The 18,450-nt window shown below is 41.8% G+C and overlaps 1 protein-coding gene and 1 long non-coding RNA gene across 2 annotated transcripts in view; one reads left to right on the top strand and one right to left on the bottom strand.

The window, feature by feature from the left end:
- Positions 1–7,614: 7,614 nt before the first annotated feature.
- TNPO3 (transportin 3) overlaps positions 7,615–18,450 on the top strand; it is a 111,366-nt gene continuing 100,530 nt past the window's right edge. Inside the window, exon 1 of the mRNA XM_070788138.1 lies at positions 7,615–7,805. The gene's annotated coding sequence lies outside the window, so the exon portion shown is untranslated. The remainder of the gene's footprint in view (positions 7,806–18,450) is intronic.
- The window catches only part of LOC139182758 (uncharacterized), a 28,486-nt gene continuing 21,144 nt past the window's right edge, over positions 11,109–18,450 (bottom strand). The window contains exon 2 of the long non-coding RNA XR_011566310.1: positions 11,109–16,761. This is a non-coding gene — a long non-coding RNA (uncharacterized lncRNA). The remainder of the gene's footprint in view (positions 16,762–18,450) is intronic.

The raw sequence follows: 18,450 nt of genomic DNA, 5'->3' as shown, positions 1-18,450 counted from the left end.
CAGGGGGGCCTAGGATAATCCCCAGGGTCTTTAAAAGTGAAAGAGGGAGGGCTTCCCTGGTGGTACAGTGGTTAAGAATCTGCCTTGCAATGCAGAGGACACAAGTTTGATCCCTGGTCCAGGTAGATACCACATGCCATGGAACAATTAACCTCACGCACCAGTTACTGACACTTGCTTACCCTACAGTCGATGCTCTGCAGCAAGAGAAACCACTGCAATGAGAAGCCTGAGCACTGCAACTAGAGAGTGGCCCCTGCTCGCCACAAACAGAGAAAGCCCATGTGCAGCAACAAAGACCCAGCACAACCAATAAATAAACAAATAGTGAAAGAGGGAGACAGGAGAGTCAGAGAAGATGTGACAATGTAGTCTGAGAACTCGGAGTGCTGCAGGATGAAAAAGACTCAACCCACCATTACTGCCTTGAAGATAAAGGAAGGGGACCAGGAGCCAAAGGGTGGGGATGTCCTCTAGAAGGTGAAGAAAGCAAAGAAACGGACTCCCCACTAGAATCTTCCAAAAGAGCACAGCTTTGCTGATACCTTTTAACCAAGTGAAAACCATTTTGGACTTCTTCCCTCCAACTGTAAGATACTCCAACTAAACTGTAAGATAATCAACTTGTGTTGTTTTAAGCTACCAAGTTTTTGGTAATTTGTTATAGCAACAGGAGAAAACTAATACCAGGTTTGGCTTTTGTTGTTGTTTGCGTTTGTTTTCATAACATTTACCGACTCTATGAACTGTAGAGGTAGAAGTTAAATTGTAGAAAATTGAGAGAAATACAAATACTTCCTGTCCACAGTTATGCAAATGATTCTGTTCATAGAACTGTAAAAAACACAGTGTCTAGAGTGTTAAATTCTCATTTGAATTTTAACATCCTATTGGTTTTTTCATTAATCATAAGTTCAATAAAACCTTTGACGTGTTAATTTTATATTTGCATAAGCTTATGTTAATTTTTAAACAATCTATTGTTGTTGTTGTTTAATTGATAAGCCATACCAGACTCTTTTGTGACCCCAAGGACTATAGCCTGCCAGGTCCCTCTGTCCATGAGATTTCCCAGCAAGAATACTGGAGCGGGTTGCCATTTCCTTCTCCTTCCAGGAGTCTTCCCATCCCAGGGACTGAACCCACGTTTCCTGCATTGGTATGTGGGTTGTTTACCACTGAGTTGCAAGAAAAGCCCAAACAATCTCTACGCCAGTATAATTTATATATTTACATTATGTTTGTATGCTGTACCCGGTGGCTTTGAATTTAAGCTCCAGTAATACTTTTGAATCCGCTGTGATATCCCTCAGTAGTTTGATTTCTATTTTTCAAGCAGGCCAATTATCACCAATTTCAAAAAGGCATGTGTTAGCAAGGCCTGCAGTTGGGAATCTCAATGGAAAGGTGTTACTTTTACCAAGATTTTGGCCAGGATGAGGTAATTCATTTAGACTTGAGAAAGTGTCAACTAGTGTATTTTCTCATAGCTAAGGCTATGAGGAGTATTTTCTACTGAGGCAAGAGACCTGTATTTTGATACTTCTTTTTGAAAGATATGCTAATATTTTCCATACCATCTACTGCTGAATGTATTTATCAACAGGACTGGAAAGATCAAAGGCACTATGTGGGGACTTCCCTGGTGGTCCAGTGGCTAAGACTCCATGCTCCCAATGCAGGGGGCCCAGGTTCGATCTCTAATCAGGAACTAGAACCCACATGCTGCAAGTAAGAATTCTCATGCCACAGCTTAAAAAAGAGGAAAAAAAAATTCCCAAATGCTGCAACAAAAATTGAAGATCTCTGCTGCCACAATTAAGACTCAGTGCAGCCAAATAAATGAATATCAAAACGAATTTTAAAAAGCACTACATGCATGGGAATTCCCTGGTGGTCAGGACTCTGCCCTAAGATCCTAAAAGCCACAGAGCATAGCCAAAAACAAAAAAAGCACTACATGCAGAAAGTGAAAGCATTAAGTCACTCAGTCGTGTCCGACTCTTTGCGAGCCCATGGGCTGTAGCCCACCAGGCTCCTCTGTCCATGGAATTCTCCAGGCAAGAATACTGGAGGGGGTTACCATTCCCTTCTTCAAGGGATCCTCCTGACCCAGGGTTCAAACCCAGGTCTCTCACATTGCAGGTAGATTCTTTAACATCTGAGCCACTAGGGAAGCCCCAAGAATATTGGAGTGGGTGTAACTGGTTAACTGTGCAAAGCGAGGTGGTTGGTGGACTGGAGGGCTGAGTGATGGGGTGTGAGGGATGGAGGCCATCTCCATATAGCCTGCCGCAAGTTCACAGGAGACATAGCAACTGCTGTCACTGCTGTGGCAGGCAGAGGCCGGCCCCATTGCTGGAGGTAAGAGGCTCACAGATGTTATGTGACTGGCTCAGGGTCTTACAGAATGAATAGCTCTCTGCTGAACTCAGGTCTTCAGCAGCCTAAAGCCGAGCTTTGGGGTCACATTCCATATTTCAGGCTGGGCCTGTGCGGTACAGAACATGTGGTGTACTGTTCTCAGTAGGAGCAGTACCACTCCAAGGAGTTTCGTGTTGTCACCATGATTGAGTGACTCTACTGCCATTTAGTGGAGAAGGAAATGGCAACCCACTCCAGTGTTCTTGCCTGGAGAATCCCAGGGACTGGGGAGCCTGGTGGGCTGCCGTCTATGGGGTTGCACAGAGTCGGACACGACCAAAGCGACTTAGCAGCAGCAGCAGCAGCAACTGCCATTTAGAGGGAATGGCTAGGCCTGCTACGTTATCCTGCAATGAATGTGACAGTCCTGCAGAATGAAGATGTGTCCTGCATCTTGTCCAACTTCTGAATGAATCAATATTCATCCGGCTGTCCATAATTATCTGAGTCTAACAACTAACTCTCTTTTGCACTGAAGCAAAAAATATTTTTTACATGGTTTAAAAATACAGTGAATTTCTCAGGAATACGACAACTATGTGAGTTAAGGGTTGATTGTACTTTGTTTTGTTCAGAATTTTGTCTCAAGTTGTTCACCCATATGGAAAATCATGTCAGGGACAGCAACACGTGAATTAGAGTTGTCACTACAGCCACTTGTGTTTATCCCTATTTGTGGCTGTTTGAATTTATAGCTAATCTTTAAGCATCTATTATTTCATTACATGTTCTAGTATAGTTTTACTCAAGCATTTCATTTGCAATTATACTATGGTTAGATTGTTATTTTTATCTGTAATTATATTAATAGCAATTATTTACTATAAACCATTATTCATTTATTTCTCCTTTATACCACGGGAGTAGCATACTGATTATCATTTGAAATTATACATAGATTTAATTTCATCATGGTAAAGAGGGGCAGTAATGCAAAGTATTTGTTAAAACAGGTGGGGAGATTAAACTATTGTAGTAGAATGAGCACTTGACCAGGAAACAGCAAAACCTTGGTCAAGGATCTTGATCCTACCACTTATTTTGAGCAATTCACAGTCTCCCAGAAACTGCTTCCTCTTCTGTAAAACAAGCACAACATTCTCTTCTGTAAAACGAGCACAACCTTCTACTCTTCAGAGAGCTTGTACTAACCAAATGACATCATGTAAATACCACACAAAGGTAAGGACCATCTTTCAGTGTAGCCCATGGACAGTACATGCTTTGAGGGGATGAAATACTATTGAACAGTGCTCTTCTCAGTCAGTACAAGGACATTTCGGCTTTAAATTGTTTGCCTAAAAGCATTGAATAGGCCACTTGACCAAAGAAGATAGCCAAATCAAATGGCTGATAAGCTCGTGAAAAGGTGCTCAACTTCATTAGTCATCAGGGAAATGTAAATTAAATTATAAGGCAATACCATCACCCCCCTACTAGGATGACTAACATGAAAAGCAACATACCAACGTTGCCGAGAACACGAAGCAACAGAAGCTCTCAAACATTGCTGGTGGGAATGTAAATTAGCACCTACAACACTTTGAAAATCTGTTTGGCAGTGTCAATGAAATCAATCCCACGACCAGGCAATTCCACTTTTAGTTATAAAGCCAACAGAAATGTGGACTTTTATTTCCCAAAAGCTATGTGGAAGCTATGTAGAAGAATGTTCACAGAAGCATTCTTTTTTTTTTTTTAATTACAGTATAGTTTATTTATAATGTTGTGTTAATTTCTGGTAAATGGCAAAGTGATTCAGTTATACATACATACTTATAAGTTTATATGTGTGTGTGTGTGTTAAGTCCCCTCAGTCATGTCTAACTCTTTGTGACCACATGGACGGTACCCTACCAGGCTCCTCTCTCCATGGGATTTCCCAGGCAAGAATACTGGAGTGGGTTGCCATTTTCCTACATATATATATATATATATATATATATATATATATATATATTTCCCACTCCCTATATATAGGGCTTCCCAGGTGACTCAGAGGTAAAGAATCCGCCTACCAATACAGAAGCCACAGGAGACGCAGGTTTGATCCCTGGGTTGGAAAGATCCCCTGGAGGAGGAAATGGCAACCCGCTTCAGTATTCTTGCCAGGAGAATTCCATGGACAGAGGAGCCTGACAGGCTACAGTCTATGGGTCAAAAAGAGTCGGACATAACTGAGCCACTTAGCACACATACACTTAATATTTGTGCATTTTTCTATATCCATTTTAATTTGACTAATTTTAAAGAGTGCTGAAATTAAAAAATAGTTGTGTACTTAGGCTTGTGCTGCTTTGGTCATATGATTTGTTTTATCTCCTTGTGGAGAAAAGTCCTGGCATGTTTAAGGCTCCGTTTGTGACCACACAGCAGGAAAAAGTTAATGGGCTCTTCAGTTCTCAGTTCAGTTCAGTCGCTCAGTGGGCTCTTAGAGGGGCCAAAGTCCGATACAAAGTCCGGCAATTCAAGAATAAGGGGAGGTCAGGTTCACCCTTACACAAAATACAAGAAGAGCGTTTACATAGGTTGTTAGTTTTCAGTTTTCCCTTCTCATTCTGGAATTAGGTGGCGGATGATGTGAAAGGAAGTGAGAATGGACCACACGAGATGTTTGTGAAAACACCTTGTATACTGCAAAGCATTAGGAAAATAAATTATTAATAGAGGGCAAGGAGAATCTGCCTGCAATTCAGGAGACCCAGGTTCAATCCCTGGGTCAGGAAGATCCCCTGGAGGAGGGCGTGGCAACCCACTCCAGTATTCTTGCCTGGAGAATCCCATGGACAGAGGAAGCTGGCAGGGCAGACACACATGTCCATGGGGTCACAAATAGACACGACTGAGCAAATAATACTAGAGTTGGTGGGAGGACTGGTTTGGGGAGGCAGAAAGGAATTGTAAAGTAGAAAGAGACAATGAGGAAAAACGGTGATATCTTTATTTTCTTCCTTCTCTTACCTGCTCCCTCTGACCCAGGAGAACTTTGGGCCTTCTCGGGCGGTATCGCCCCTGGCATTTGTTCTCCTCAACAGGCGGACTCCCGTTCTCCGCCGCAAGAGGGCGGTGTTGCTACACTGAGCTGGGGTCTCAACTGGAGAATGGAGAGGATTTTTGCTCTGAGCTCTGGCGAAATGGCCTGGATTTAACCTGGTTTTGAGGCACCCAAATGGGCAAATCCTGCTTTGGCCCGCCCTGCCCCAAGCGAGCTATCAGGAAGCTGAGGAGTTGGAGGGCAAAGAAGCATTTTTTTCACGTTGTAATTACTCTCTGGTGTATTCAAACGTAGGGCACAGGGCTGGGAAGTTCAGGAGTGCTTTTTCCTGCATTTTAGTGGAGGACAGTCTTTGCAACAACTCCTTGCAGAGTCCAAGTCTCTATGGACCAGCTTCATGGGGACTTTCAAAAGAAGAATATTGTTACGATAGGTTTTTTTGAAAAGACTTCCCATCAACATTTTCCCTAACTGTTGAGCAATCTTCCCCTCCCCTTTCCCTCTTTTCCCCCTTCCCCATGATCTAGCTCTGTGACTTCTCCCCTCCAACTCCATATAAATCACACAAAGCAGAGCCAGAAGGAACCTAAAAGATCACTTATTCATTTGTGTCTCAAATTATGCACAAGGATCACTAGCATAACCATCATCAGTTAGGTGCTTGTTTAAAATGTAGACAGGATCCTACCCCAGATTTATTGAGTTAGATCCACTGGTTGGGCCAGATACCTGAATTTTTTTTAAACAGGCACACACACAGAGTCCCCTGCACTACACGAAGATAATGGTAGACACTGAATGCTGAGTTCTTGTTTAGTTCAGCCTCCTCAATTTACGGTGAAAGAAACAAAACAGAAGGAAATGGCAACCCACTCCAGTGTTCTTGCCTGGAGAATCCCAGAGACGGAGGAGCCTGGTGGGAGGCCATCTATGGGGTCGCACGGAGTCGGACACGACTGAAGCGACTTAACAGCAGCAGCAAACAAAACAGACGAACTTCAGTTGACTTGCCCAAGATTACCCAGCTGGTTTGCATCATCCTTGTAATTTAAGACCCTGAACCCTGAGCTCACACTAGTAGTCTTCATTTTTCTGAGAGCCCTAGAGTTTTGAAGTGCTGTGGGAGTTCTACAAATGTTTGATTGTAAAGTGACCTGCTTAAAAGTAAAAAAAAAAAAACCTGTTATCATTTGCAACTTCTTTTAGTGAGAACTGGGGGCTTCCCTGGTAGCTCAGACAATACAGAATCTGCCTGCAATGCGCGAGACCCTGGGTCAGAAAGATCTCCTGGAGAAAGGAATGGCAACCCACTCCAGTATTCTTGCCTGGAGAACCCCATGGACAGAGGAGCCTGGAGGGCTACAGTCCATGGGGTCGCAAACAGTCGGGCACGACTGAGCAACTAGCACTAACTAACTAAGAGTGTGAATCAGGGTGTTTGTGTGTGTGTGTGTTTAAATACCACGTCAGCAACTGTCATCCTTTATCCCCATTTAATCACCACAAAGTCCCACTGTTACTGACTGGCTTAAATAAAATAAACTTTTTTTTTTTCCTGTTTTATATATATTTGGATTCTGTGTAAAACTTCATTTGACAAAACAATTCTGCTGCTTATATGAAATTTAGTGGGCACTGATTAAGCTCTGTGAACACAATGTTAAGCACTGTAAAAATAAATGAAGTGAAGAAGTGAAGTGAAGTCGCTCAGTCGTGTCCGACTCTTTGTGACCCCATGGACTGTAGCCCACCAGGCTCCTCTGTCCATGGGATTCTCCAGGCAAGAACACTGGAGTGGGTTGCCATTTTCTTCTCCAGGGGATCTTCCCGACCATCACCCAAATGAGAAGCAGAAGAAGCTATTTACTCAGAGCTTTGCTATAGCCAGGGCGTCAACCACCATCAGGTGCATTTGGCAGAGTCAAAGGCAGGCAGGGGAGTGGAAAAAATGTGTAGTCAGAATGGGGAAGGCTTCAGGGAAACCCTGAGAGAAGGTTGTTGGCTTAGGAAGGCTGGAGGTGGGCTAACAATGGGGTATCTTATGTGATTGGTTTGGAGAGCAAATGTGGCTTTCTCTGATTGGTCCTGAGTTGAAGCCAGGGCAAATATGAGAGACGTTTGCAGTCATGACGACCAAATCCTGACTGTTCTGGGTCAGTTCTTGCAGAGGCTGTGGTTTGGCTTCCTGGAGTGATTGCTGTGGGTCAGATACATGATCTGCCCATTGTCTGCCTGTATTTTCCATCCCTGCAATATTTGCAGTGTTTCATTTAAGCCCCATCACAATCCCATGAGATTGTTAATATTCTTACTTCAGCTTTATGAATGAGAAGTGGAGTTGCAAAGAAGTTGGGTAACATGCCCAAAGTCAAGCAGCTAAGAAGAGGTAAGTCTGGGTCTTGAACCTATGCAGACTGACTGCAGAGCCCTGGGTTTTTCATTAATATGCCATATTCTGTCTCCGCTCTACAGAAAAAGCAATTGTAGAAATTGACAAGCTGTTTAAAATTCTTATGGAAATACAAAAGACCTAGAATAGCCAAAATGACTTTGAAAGAGAATAGAGTTGGAGGACTACTGAATTTTAAGACTTCTTATAAAATTATATGTAGATGTGTTGTGTATATGTGGAACTGATTTTTGAAAAATATCCAAAGACACAATTTAATGGAGAAATGATGTTGTTTCAATGAATGAGACTGGACAATAAATTTTCATCTATACCTCATACCAAAAATTAAGTCAAAATACATCATAGACCTAAATGTAAAATCTAAAACTACAAAGCTACTAGTAGAAAACATAGGAGAAAATCTTTGTGACCTTTCATTAGACAAGTATTTTGTAAATAAGACACTAAAAACACAATCAATAAAATTTTGATAAATTGGATTTCATCAAAATTTAAAACTTCTGTTCTTGAAAAGACACTGTGAGAAAAATGAAAAGATAAGCTGCAGACTGGGAGAAAATACTTCCAAAACACATATCTGATGAAGGATTAATGTCTGAAATATAAAGAGCTTTGAAAATTCAATAATAAGAATAGACAACTCAATTTTTTTCAGTGGGCAAAAAATTTTGAACAGATATTTTCAAGAAGATATAAAGATGGCAAATAAGCACATGAAAAGATGCTAAACATCATTAGTCATTAAAGAAATGCAAATTGAAATCAGAAAGAGAAAAAATACAAAGAGATATTGCTATATACTTATTAGAATGCCCAATTAAAAAGGCTGATCATACCAAGAGTTGACAAGGCTGTGGAGGAACCGGAACTCTCATAAATTGTAATGGGAGTACAAAATGGTACAATCACTTTAGAAAACAGTTTGGTCGTCTCTTAAAAAGTTAGGCACACCTACCATACGATCTAGCCATTTCACTCCTATCCATTAACCTGGGGGAAAGAAAGTATGTGTCCACACAAAGCGTGTGAATGTACATAGCACTTTTATTTTTAAGAGCGAAAAATTGTAAACAACTCAGAAGTCCATCAACAGGTAAACTGATTAGAAAACCTCAGTATATTCATATAATGGAATACTAATCACCAATAAAAAGTAAAAAAAAAATTGGTAACAGCTTGAGAGAGAGGTAATTCACATACCTTAAAATTCACCCATTTAATGTATGAAAGTCAAAAGTTTTTTGACTCTGTTCACAGAGTTGTGCCACCATCACCATGATCAACTTGAGAACATTTTATCACCCCACAAAGAAAAGCTGTACACCTTCAATTTCCCCTCAACTTTTGCCTGCAAGTCCAGGCAATCACTAATCTACTTTCTCTATATATATCTTTGCCAATTCAGAACATTTCGTTAAGAGATGGAATCATGTAATATTGTTTTTGTGTGTATGTGTCTTTCTTCCACTTGGCATAATGTGTCCAGGTTCAACCATGTTGTAGCATGTACCAGTACTTTATTCCTTTTATGGCGGAACAATATTTCATCATATGAATATATCACATTTGATTAATCCATTCATTATATGGTGGACATTTGGGTTGTTTCCATATACTGGCTATTATGAATAATAGGCTTCCCTAGTGGCTCAGTTGGTAAAGAATCTGCCTGCAATGGGAGACCTGGGTTCGATCAACAGGTTGGGAAGATCCCTTGGAGAAGGGAATGGCAAACCACTCCAATACTCTTGCCTGGAGAATTCCATGGACAGGAGAGCAGGGCAGGATATAGTCCACGGGATCACAAAGTGTCAAACACAACTGTGTGACTTTCACTTTCATTATGAATAATGCTGCCATGAACATTTGTGTAAAAGACATATGCACATATTTCATTTTGGCGGGGGGTATAAATGTAGAAGTGGAATTGTTGGGTCAAATCCTAAGTCCCTGTTTAACTTTTTGAGGAACCACCAGACTGTTTTCCAAAGTAGTTGCACCATTTTAGATTCACTCAGTTGTGTCCAACTCTTTGTGACCCCATGGACTAATAGTCCATGGAATTCTCCAGGTCAGAATACTGGAGTGGGTAGCTGTTCCCTTCTCCAGAGATCTTCCCAACCCAGGGATCGAACCCAGGTCTCCCACATTGCAGGCAGATTCTTTACCAGCTGAGCCACCAGGGAAGCATTTTACATTCCCACCAGCAATGTATATGAGTTACAATTTCTCTGCATACTCACTTATACTTCCTATTATCTGACTTTATCTATAGCCATCCTAGTGAGTGAGAAGTGGTATCTCATTGTGGTTTTGATTTGCATTTCCCTGATTACTAATGATGTTAAGCATCTTCTATATACATTTGTGTATTTTCTTGGGAGAAATGTCTATTTAGATCCTTTGCTCATTTAAAAAATTGGATTGTCGTTTATTATTGAGTTTTAAGAGTTCTTTACATAGTGTAGATATAGTCCCTTATCAGAGGAATAAATGATTAACATACACAACAATTCAGATGAGTTTCAAGATAACTGCACCAAGTGAAAAGGGAAAGAAACTAGACCAAACAGTAAATACTGTAGACTATGTAAAATTCTAGAAAATGTGAAATAATCTATAGTTACAGAAAGCAGGGAGAGTCTAGGGTGAGGTACAGAAAGGGAGGGTTTACAAATTTGGTACAACGAAACTTGGGGATGATGTTTATTTTTGTTATCTTCACTGTGGTGATGGTTTCATGAGTATATATGTAAATCAAAACTTATCAAATTATATGCTTTAAATATGTACAATTTACTGGGCTTCCCTGGTGGCTCAGATGGTAAAGAATCTGCATGCAATACAGGAGACCTGGGTTCATTCCCTGGGTTGGGAAGATCTCTCTGGAGAAGGGGACAGCTACCCACTCCAGTATTCTGGCCTGGAGAATTCCATGGACTGCATAGTCCATGGGGTCGCCAAGAGTCTGACACAACTAAGCGATTTTCAGTAACTTTTCAAAGCTATTTTAAAAGAATCCAAGGGACTATACAGTTCTCTGTTACTTCATTTTGTCATGTCACTGTTTCTTCACCCTGAAAGCTCCCTCCCAACTGGACTCCACACCCCTTCCCCATTTATCTTGCTCTTCTACCCTCACTGTGTTCTCCAACATCTCCTGTCCCACTTGACTCTATCACAGGACACACCTTGTCTCCTGCCACGTTTATTGGTGCTTCTCTCCCTACTTCTTCCCAGGTCCTAGGACAGTGCACACTTGAGGCGCTTGCAGAATTCAGCCCAGTGTTTCAGTTCTGTTTAATGCGATAGTTAAAAGCACACACTCTGAGACAGACAGCTTGGGTTCCAATCCTGGTTTTCCTATCGGGACCTTGTGCGCGCTAAGTTGCTTAGGTTGTGTTCAACTCTGCGACCCTATGGACTGCAGCCCGCCAGGCTCCTTTGCCAGTGAGATTCTCCAGGCAAGAATACTGTAGTGTGTTGCCGTGTCCTCCTCCAGGGGATCTTCCAGACCCAGGAGAGTCTCCTGCAACTCCTCTATTGCAAGTGGATTCTTTACCACTGAGCCACGGGGGAAGCCCTTTATGTCTTCAGTTCAGTTCAGTCACTCAGTCCTGTCCGACTCTTTGTGACCCCATGAACCACAGCACGCCAGGCCTCCCTGTCCATCACCAACTCCCAGAGTTCACCCAAACCCAGATCCATTGAGTCAGTGATGCCATCCAACCATCTCATCCTCTGTCATCCCCTTCTCCTCCTGTCCTCAATCTTTCCCAACATCAGGGTCTTTTCAAATGAGTCAGCTCTTAGCATCAGGTGGCCAAAGTATTGGAGCTTCAGCTTCAACATCAGTCCTTCCAATGAACACCCAGGACTGATCTCCTGTAGAATGGTCTGGTTGGATCTCCTTGCAGTCCAAGGGACTCTCAAGAGTCTTCTCCAACACCATAGTTCAAAAGCATCAATTCTTTGGTGCTCAGCTTTCTTTATAGTCCAACTCTCACATCAATACATGACCACTGGAAAAACCATAGCCTTGACTAGACTGACATTTGTTGGCAAAGTAATGTCTCTGCTTTTTAATATGCTCTCTAGGTTGGTCGTAACTTTACTTCAAGAAGTAAGCGTCTTTTAATTTCATGGTTGCAGTCACCATATGCAGTGATTTTGGAGCCCCCCAAAATAAAGTCAGCCACTGTTTCCAATGTTTCTCCATCCATTTGCCATGAAGTGATGGGACCAGAGCCATGATCTTTGTTTTCTGAATGTTGAGCTTTAAGCCAACTTTTTCACTCTCCACTTTCACTTTCATCAAGAGGCTTTTTAGTTCCTCTTCACTTTCTGCCATAAGGGTGGTGTCATCTGCATATCTGAGGTTATTGAGATTTCTCCCCGCAATCTTGATTCCAGCTTGTACTTCCTCTAGCCCAGCGTTTCTCATGATGTACTCTGCATATAAGTTAAATAAGCAGGGTGACAATATACAGCCTTTATGTACTCCTTTTCCTATTTGGAACCAGACTGTTCTTCCATGTCCAGTTCTAACTGTTGCTTCCTGACCTGCATACAGATTTCTCAAGAGGCAGGTCAGGTGGTCTGGTATTCCCATCTCTTTCAGAATTTTCCACAGTTCATTGTGATCCACACAGTCAAAGGCTTTGGCATAGTCAATAAAGCAGAAATAGATGTTTTTCTGGAACTCTCTTACTTTTTCGATGATCCAGCAGATGTTGGAAATTTGATCTCTAGTTCCTCTGCCTTTTCTAAAACCAGCTTGAACATCTGGAAGTTCACGGTTCATGTATTGCTGAAGCCTAGCTTAGAGAATTTTGAGCATTACTTTACTAGCATGTGAGATGAGTGCAATTACGTGGTAGTTTGAGCACTCTTTGGAATTGCCTTTCTTTGGGATTGGAATGAAAACTGACCTTTTCCAGTCCTGTGGCCACTGCTGAGTTTTCCAAATTTGCTGGCATATTGAGTGTAGCACTTTCACAGCATCATCTTTCAGGATTTGAAATAGCTCAACTGGAATTCCATCACCTCCACTAACTTTGTTTGTAGTGATGCTTCCTAAGGCCCACTTGACTTCACATTCCAGGATGTCTGGCTCTAGGTGAGTGGTCACACCATCGTGATTATCTGGGTCATGAAGATCTTTTTTGTACAGTTCTTCTGTGTATTCTTGCCACCTCTTCTTAGTTTCCTCCGATATAAAAGGGGCATAAAATGAGTGCTCACCGTGTAGGGTTGGTGTGATGATTAAATGAGGTAATGTATGTAAAATTCTTAGATAAGTTCTCGGCACATGGTAAACACAGGTAGGGCTTCCCTGGTGGCTCAGTGGTAAAGAATCTGCCTACAACGCAGGAGACTTGATCCCTGGGTTGGGAAGATCCCCTGGGAGGGCATGACAACCCTCTCTAGTATCCTTGCTTGGAGAATTCCAAGGACAGAGGAGCCTGGCGGGCTATTGTCCACGGGGTCACAAAGAGTCGGACACAATTGATGTGACTGAGCACTCACGCATGCAAGCATAGGCAATTTTTTGCCATTATTTATTCTTGGAATGAGATTTGCCAAACTTGGAGATTTGCCAAAAATTGTTTAGGCTGCTATTTCTGGGAGAGAAAAAACTTTCAGGCTGTTTGGGAAATAGCTTCATCATTGTTTTCTCTTTGTGATAGAGTCTATTGCTGCTGGCCCTTCTCTTGTTAAAAATTCTGATTGGTGATTTTTGTTTGTTGTGTTTTTCCCTCCGTGGTAAACATTGAGGGCATGGTGAACCTGTTACTAAAAGGAGGTGAAACGGTAGCACAGGAACAAGATTATCACACTGAACTGAAAATGAACTGAAATATGCTCTGAGCCTTTGAACATTTGTTGTTATATGAACCCGGGTCAGGGAATAGTATGGGCTTTCCTGGTGGCTCAGTGGTAAAGAATCTGCCTGCGATGCAGGAGACCCAGCTTTGATCCCTGGGTCGGGAAGATGCCCTGGATAAGGGCACGGCAACCCACTCCAGTATTCTCGCCTGGAGAATTCCAGGGACAGAGGAGCCTGGCAGGCTACAGTCCATGGGATCGGACACAACTGAAATGACTAAGCAGCAGCAGCAGCAGCAGCAGCAGCAGCAGGGAATGGTACACTCCAAAAACTGTTTTTCCAGCCATCTTTTTTGGTCAGAAATTTGTTAACTCACTCCATCATAGTCCATCAGCCCTGTGAAAACAAGGTAGAACTCTATATCCATCAGAGCACGCTACCCCAGCTCACCTCTCTGCTTTCCCTTTGCTTGTTGCCCCAGCCTCGAAAGAGTTCTCTTTCCCTAGTAAAGCTTAATCCATCACCAGTGCTGAGTGGTATTTTAGAATGCACTCTAAATCCTGGAACACAGCAGGTGATGACCCGGAAGAGCTCCCATGGCATGACAGAAACACACTGAGAGTCATGCGGTCTGTTCCTTTGTCTCACTTACTGTTTACTGTTGGCCTGGAGACCAGGATGATTCTCTGAGCAGAGAGGTCCCTACAGGATAATTAAAAGGTAATAAAAACATTTTCAGAAATTAAACCTAGGACGCGTACTTAGCTCTAGCTAAATCTCGACACTAATTGGCTTCCTTTGACCAAATTCTGAGGTCTTCTAAAACTTTTAAACATTTCTAAATTATTTTTATTGTGGTAAAAAAAAATGTATGACATAAAATCCTAACCATTTTTAAGGGTACAGAACAGTACCATTAACTATATTTACATCATTGTGCAACCAATCTCCAGAAATTTTTCATCTTGCAAAACTGAAACTCTGTATTCATTAAGCAACTCCCCATTCTTCCCAGCTCCTGGCAACCATCATTTTACTTTCTGTTTTTATGAATTTGACTATCCTAGTTACTCCCATAAGTGGAATCACACTGTATTTATCTTTTGTGACTGGCTTAATTTACTTAGCTCAGTGTCCTCAAAATTCATCCATGTTGTAGCATGTGTCAGAATTCCTCTTTAAGGCTGGATAATATTCCACTGTATGTGTATACCACATTTGTTTACCCATTTATCTGTTAATGGACATTTGGATTGCTTCCATCCCTTGGCTGTTAAGAATAGAACATGGGTATACAAATAAGTTTTTAGGTTCCTGTTTTCAGTTTTTTTTTGGGGGGGGGGGGCAAAAAATGAAATTGTTGGCTCATATGGTAAAGGCTTCCATTCTTATTGTGAAAAAAAAAATCACATGCAAAAGAATGAAGTTCTCATAGGACATACAAAAATTAGCTCAAAATGGATGTGTTGGGCTGCATCCCACTGGCCTGCAAGGCCTGTACTTGCCCAACTTCAAGATCAGAAAAAAGATCCAGGAATCGGTGACAGAGACATCAGGAGTTTAATGGATGAGGGAGCTCAAGTGACACCCCACCACAGGCAGCAGATAGCAGGCAGGATAAGGGAGTAGTCTTCACTACCACAGGAAGAGGGAGTTTTCCAGTTGTGGGGGAATTGATATCAGTTTGGCTCATCAATTGCCAAGGAAACTATCATAGTGGAGATAGTTCTGATCTAAAGATTAGGACGATCACTAGCTGGGGCCAAGGGGAGTTCAGTTCAGTTCAATTACTCAGTGGTGTCCAACTCTTTCTGACCCCATGGACTGCAGCGTGCCAGGCCTCCCTGTCCATCACCAACTCCCAGAGCTTACTCAAACTCATGTCCATAGAGTCGGTGATGCCAATCAATCATCTCATCCTTTGTCATCCCCTTCTTCTCCTGTCTTCAATCTTTCTAAGCATCAGGGGCTTTTCCAGTGAGTCAGTTCTTCACATTAGATGGCCAAACTCCGGGTATTGGAGTTTCAGCTTCAGCATCAGTCCCTCCAGTGAATATTCAGGACTGATTTCCTTTAGGATGGACTGGCTGGATCTCCTTGCAGTCCAAGGGACTCTCAAGAGTCTTCTCCAACACCACAGTTCAAAAGCATCAATTCTTCGGGGCTCAGCTTTCTTTATAGTCCAGCTCTCACGTCTATACATGACTACGGGAAAAACCATAGCTTTGACTAGACAGTCCTTTGTTGGCAAAGTAATGTCTCTGCTTTTTAATATGCTGTCTAGGTTGGTCATAGCTTTTCTTCTAAGGAGCAAGTGTCTTTTAATTTCATGGCTGCAGTCACCATCTGCAGTGATTTTGGAGCCCTCCAAAATAAAGTCTGTCACTGTTTCCATTGTTTCTCCATCCATTTGCCATGAAGGGATGGAACCGGATGCCATGATCATAGTTTTCTGAATGTTGAGTTTTAAGCCAACTTTTTTGCTCTCCTCTTTCACTTTCATCAAAAGGCTCTTTAGTTCTTCTTCTCTTTCTGCCATAAGGGTGATGTCATCTGCATATCTGAGGTTTTTTATATTTCTCCCAGCAATCTTGATTCTAGCTTATGCTTCATCCAGCCCAGCATTTCTCATGGTGTACTCTGCATATAAGTTAAATAAGCAGGGTGACAATATAAGTATTTACTGATTAGGCTCTGTGATTAAGAGGGAAAGTCACTCAGTTGAGTAAGGTGTAGGTGAGGCGTGGACTGGTCAAGCATGGGATGAACAGGGAGCAAGAGAACAATCATTGGGGCTGGCCAACTTATATAGTTCAGTTCAGTCGCTCAGCCATGTTCGACTCTTTTCGACCCCATGGATTGCAGGATGCTAGGGTTCCCTGTCCATCACCAACTCCCAGTCTTGCTCAAACTCATGTCCATTGAGTTGGGGATGCAATCTAACCATCTCATCCTCTGTTGTCCCCTTCTCCTCTTGCCTTCAATCTTTCCCAGCATCAGCGCCTTTTCTAATGAGTCAGTTCTTCACATCAGGTGGCCAAAGTATTGGAGCTTCAGCTTCTGCATCAGTCCCTCCAATGAATATTCAGGACTGATTTCCTTTATAAGAGGTAAAATATAAAACTATTAAATTCCTAGAAGAAAACATGGGGTAAATCTTTATGACCTTGGATTTGGCAAAAGATTCCTAGAAATGACACCAAAAAACATAAAGAGCAAAAGCAACAAGTAGACAAATTGGACTCTGATAAAAATTTAAAAGTTTTGCGCTTCAAAGGACACTGGCTTAGTCCATTCAAACTGCTATAACAAACTATCACAAACTGAACAGCTTATTAAAAAAAAAAAAGAAATCCTCACTGTTTTGCAGGCTGAAAGTCTGAGATCAGGGTGCCAGCATGGTTGGGAGAGGGCCCTTCTCTGGGTCGCAGACTTCCTGTTGGGATCTCACATGGCAGAAGGGACTAGGGAGCTGGGGGGGGGGGGGGGGTCTGTTTTATAAGAGCATAATGCCATTCACGAGGGCTGCAGTCTCCTGACCTGAGCATTTTCCAATGGCCCCACATTCTAATACCATCACATTGAACATTATGATTTCAACATATGAGTTTTGAGCGGTGCAAATATTCAGCATGCATTATCAAGAAAGTGAAAGATGATCTACAGAGTGGAAGAAAATATTTGCAAATCATATGGGATAAGAGACTTGTATCCATGTATATGGACGGCTGAGTCCCTTTGGTGTTCACCTGAAACTATCACAGCATTTTTAACAGGCTATACCCCAACACAAAATAAAAAGATTTTTAAAAAAGACAGACTTGTATCCAGTATATATAAAGAACTGTTATAACTCAGTAATAAAAAAGATAACCCTAAAAATAAAAAAAGAAGAAAGAAAGAGAGAAAAAGATAACCCAATTTAAAATGAGCAAAGGCTCTGAATGGGAATGAAGTATTATTGACCCTTGCTATAGTGCAGATAAATCTTGAAAACCTCAGGCCAAGTGAAAGAAACCAGTCAAAAAAGGCTACATAAATACGTAATTCCATTCACATGAAATCTGCGCAATAGGGAAATCTCCATATAGATAACATAGGTTAGTGGTTGCTGAGGGCTGGGGTGGGGACAAGAGGGCTTGGGGAGAGGAATGATAGCTAAAGGGGATGAGGATTCTTTTGAGGTGATGAAAATTGTTCTAAAATTGGTGACAGTTGTACGTATCGTATCTGTGAATCTATTAAAAATCATTGAATTGGAACTTTTAAGTGGGGGAATTGTACCATATATGAATTATATCTCCATAAAGCTATTTATGAAGAAATGCAAAAAAGCAAAGAAATGCAAAAAAGCAAAATGGCTGTCTGGGGAAGCCTTGCAAATAGCTGTGAAAAGAAGAGAAGCGAAATGCAAAGGAGAAAAGGAAAGATATAAGCATCTGAATGTAGAGTTTCAAAGAATAGCAAAAGAGATAAGAAAGCCTTCCTCAGCGATCAATGCAAAGAAAGAGGAAAACAACAAAATGGGAAAGACTAGAGATCTCTTCAAGAAAAGTAGAGATACTAAGGGAATATTTCATGCAAAGATGGGCTCGATAAAGGACAGAAATGGTATGGACCTAACAGAAGCAGAAGATATAAGAAGAGGTGGCAACGATACACAGAAGAACTGTACAAAAAAGATCTTCATGACCCAGATAATCACAATGATGTGATCACTGACCTAGAACCAGACATCCTGGAATGTGAAGTCAAGTGGGCCTTAGGAAGCATCACTACAAACAAAGT

Source organism: Bos indicus, chromosome 4, assembly GCF_029378745.1.
Source record: "Bos indicus isolate NIAB-ARS_2022 breed Sahiwal x Tharparkar chromosome 4, NIAB-ARS_B.indTharparkar_mat_pri_1.0, whole genome shotgun sequence".
Classification (NCBI taxonomy): domain Eukaryota; kingdom Metazoa; phylum Chordata; class Mammalia; order Artiodactyla; family Bovidae; genus Bos; species Bos indicus.
This window is presented reverse-complemented; position numbering and strand designations above follow the sequence as displayed.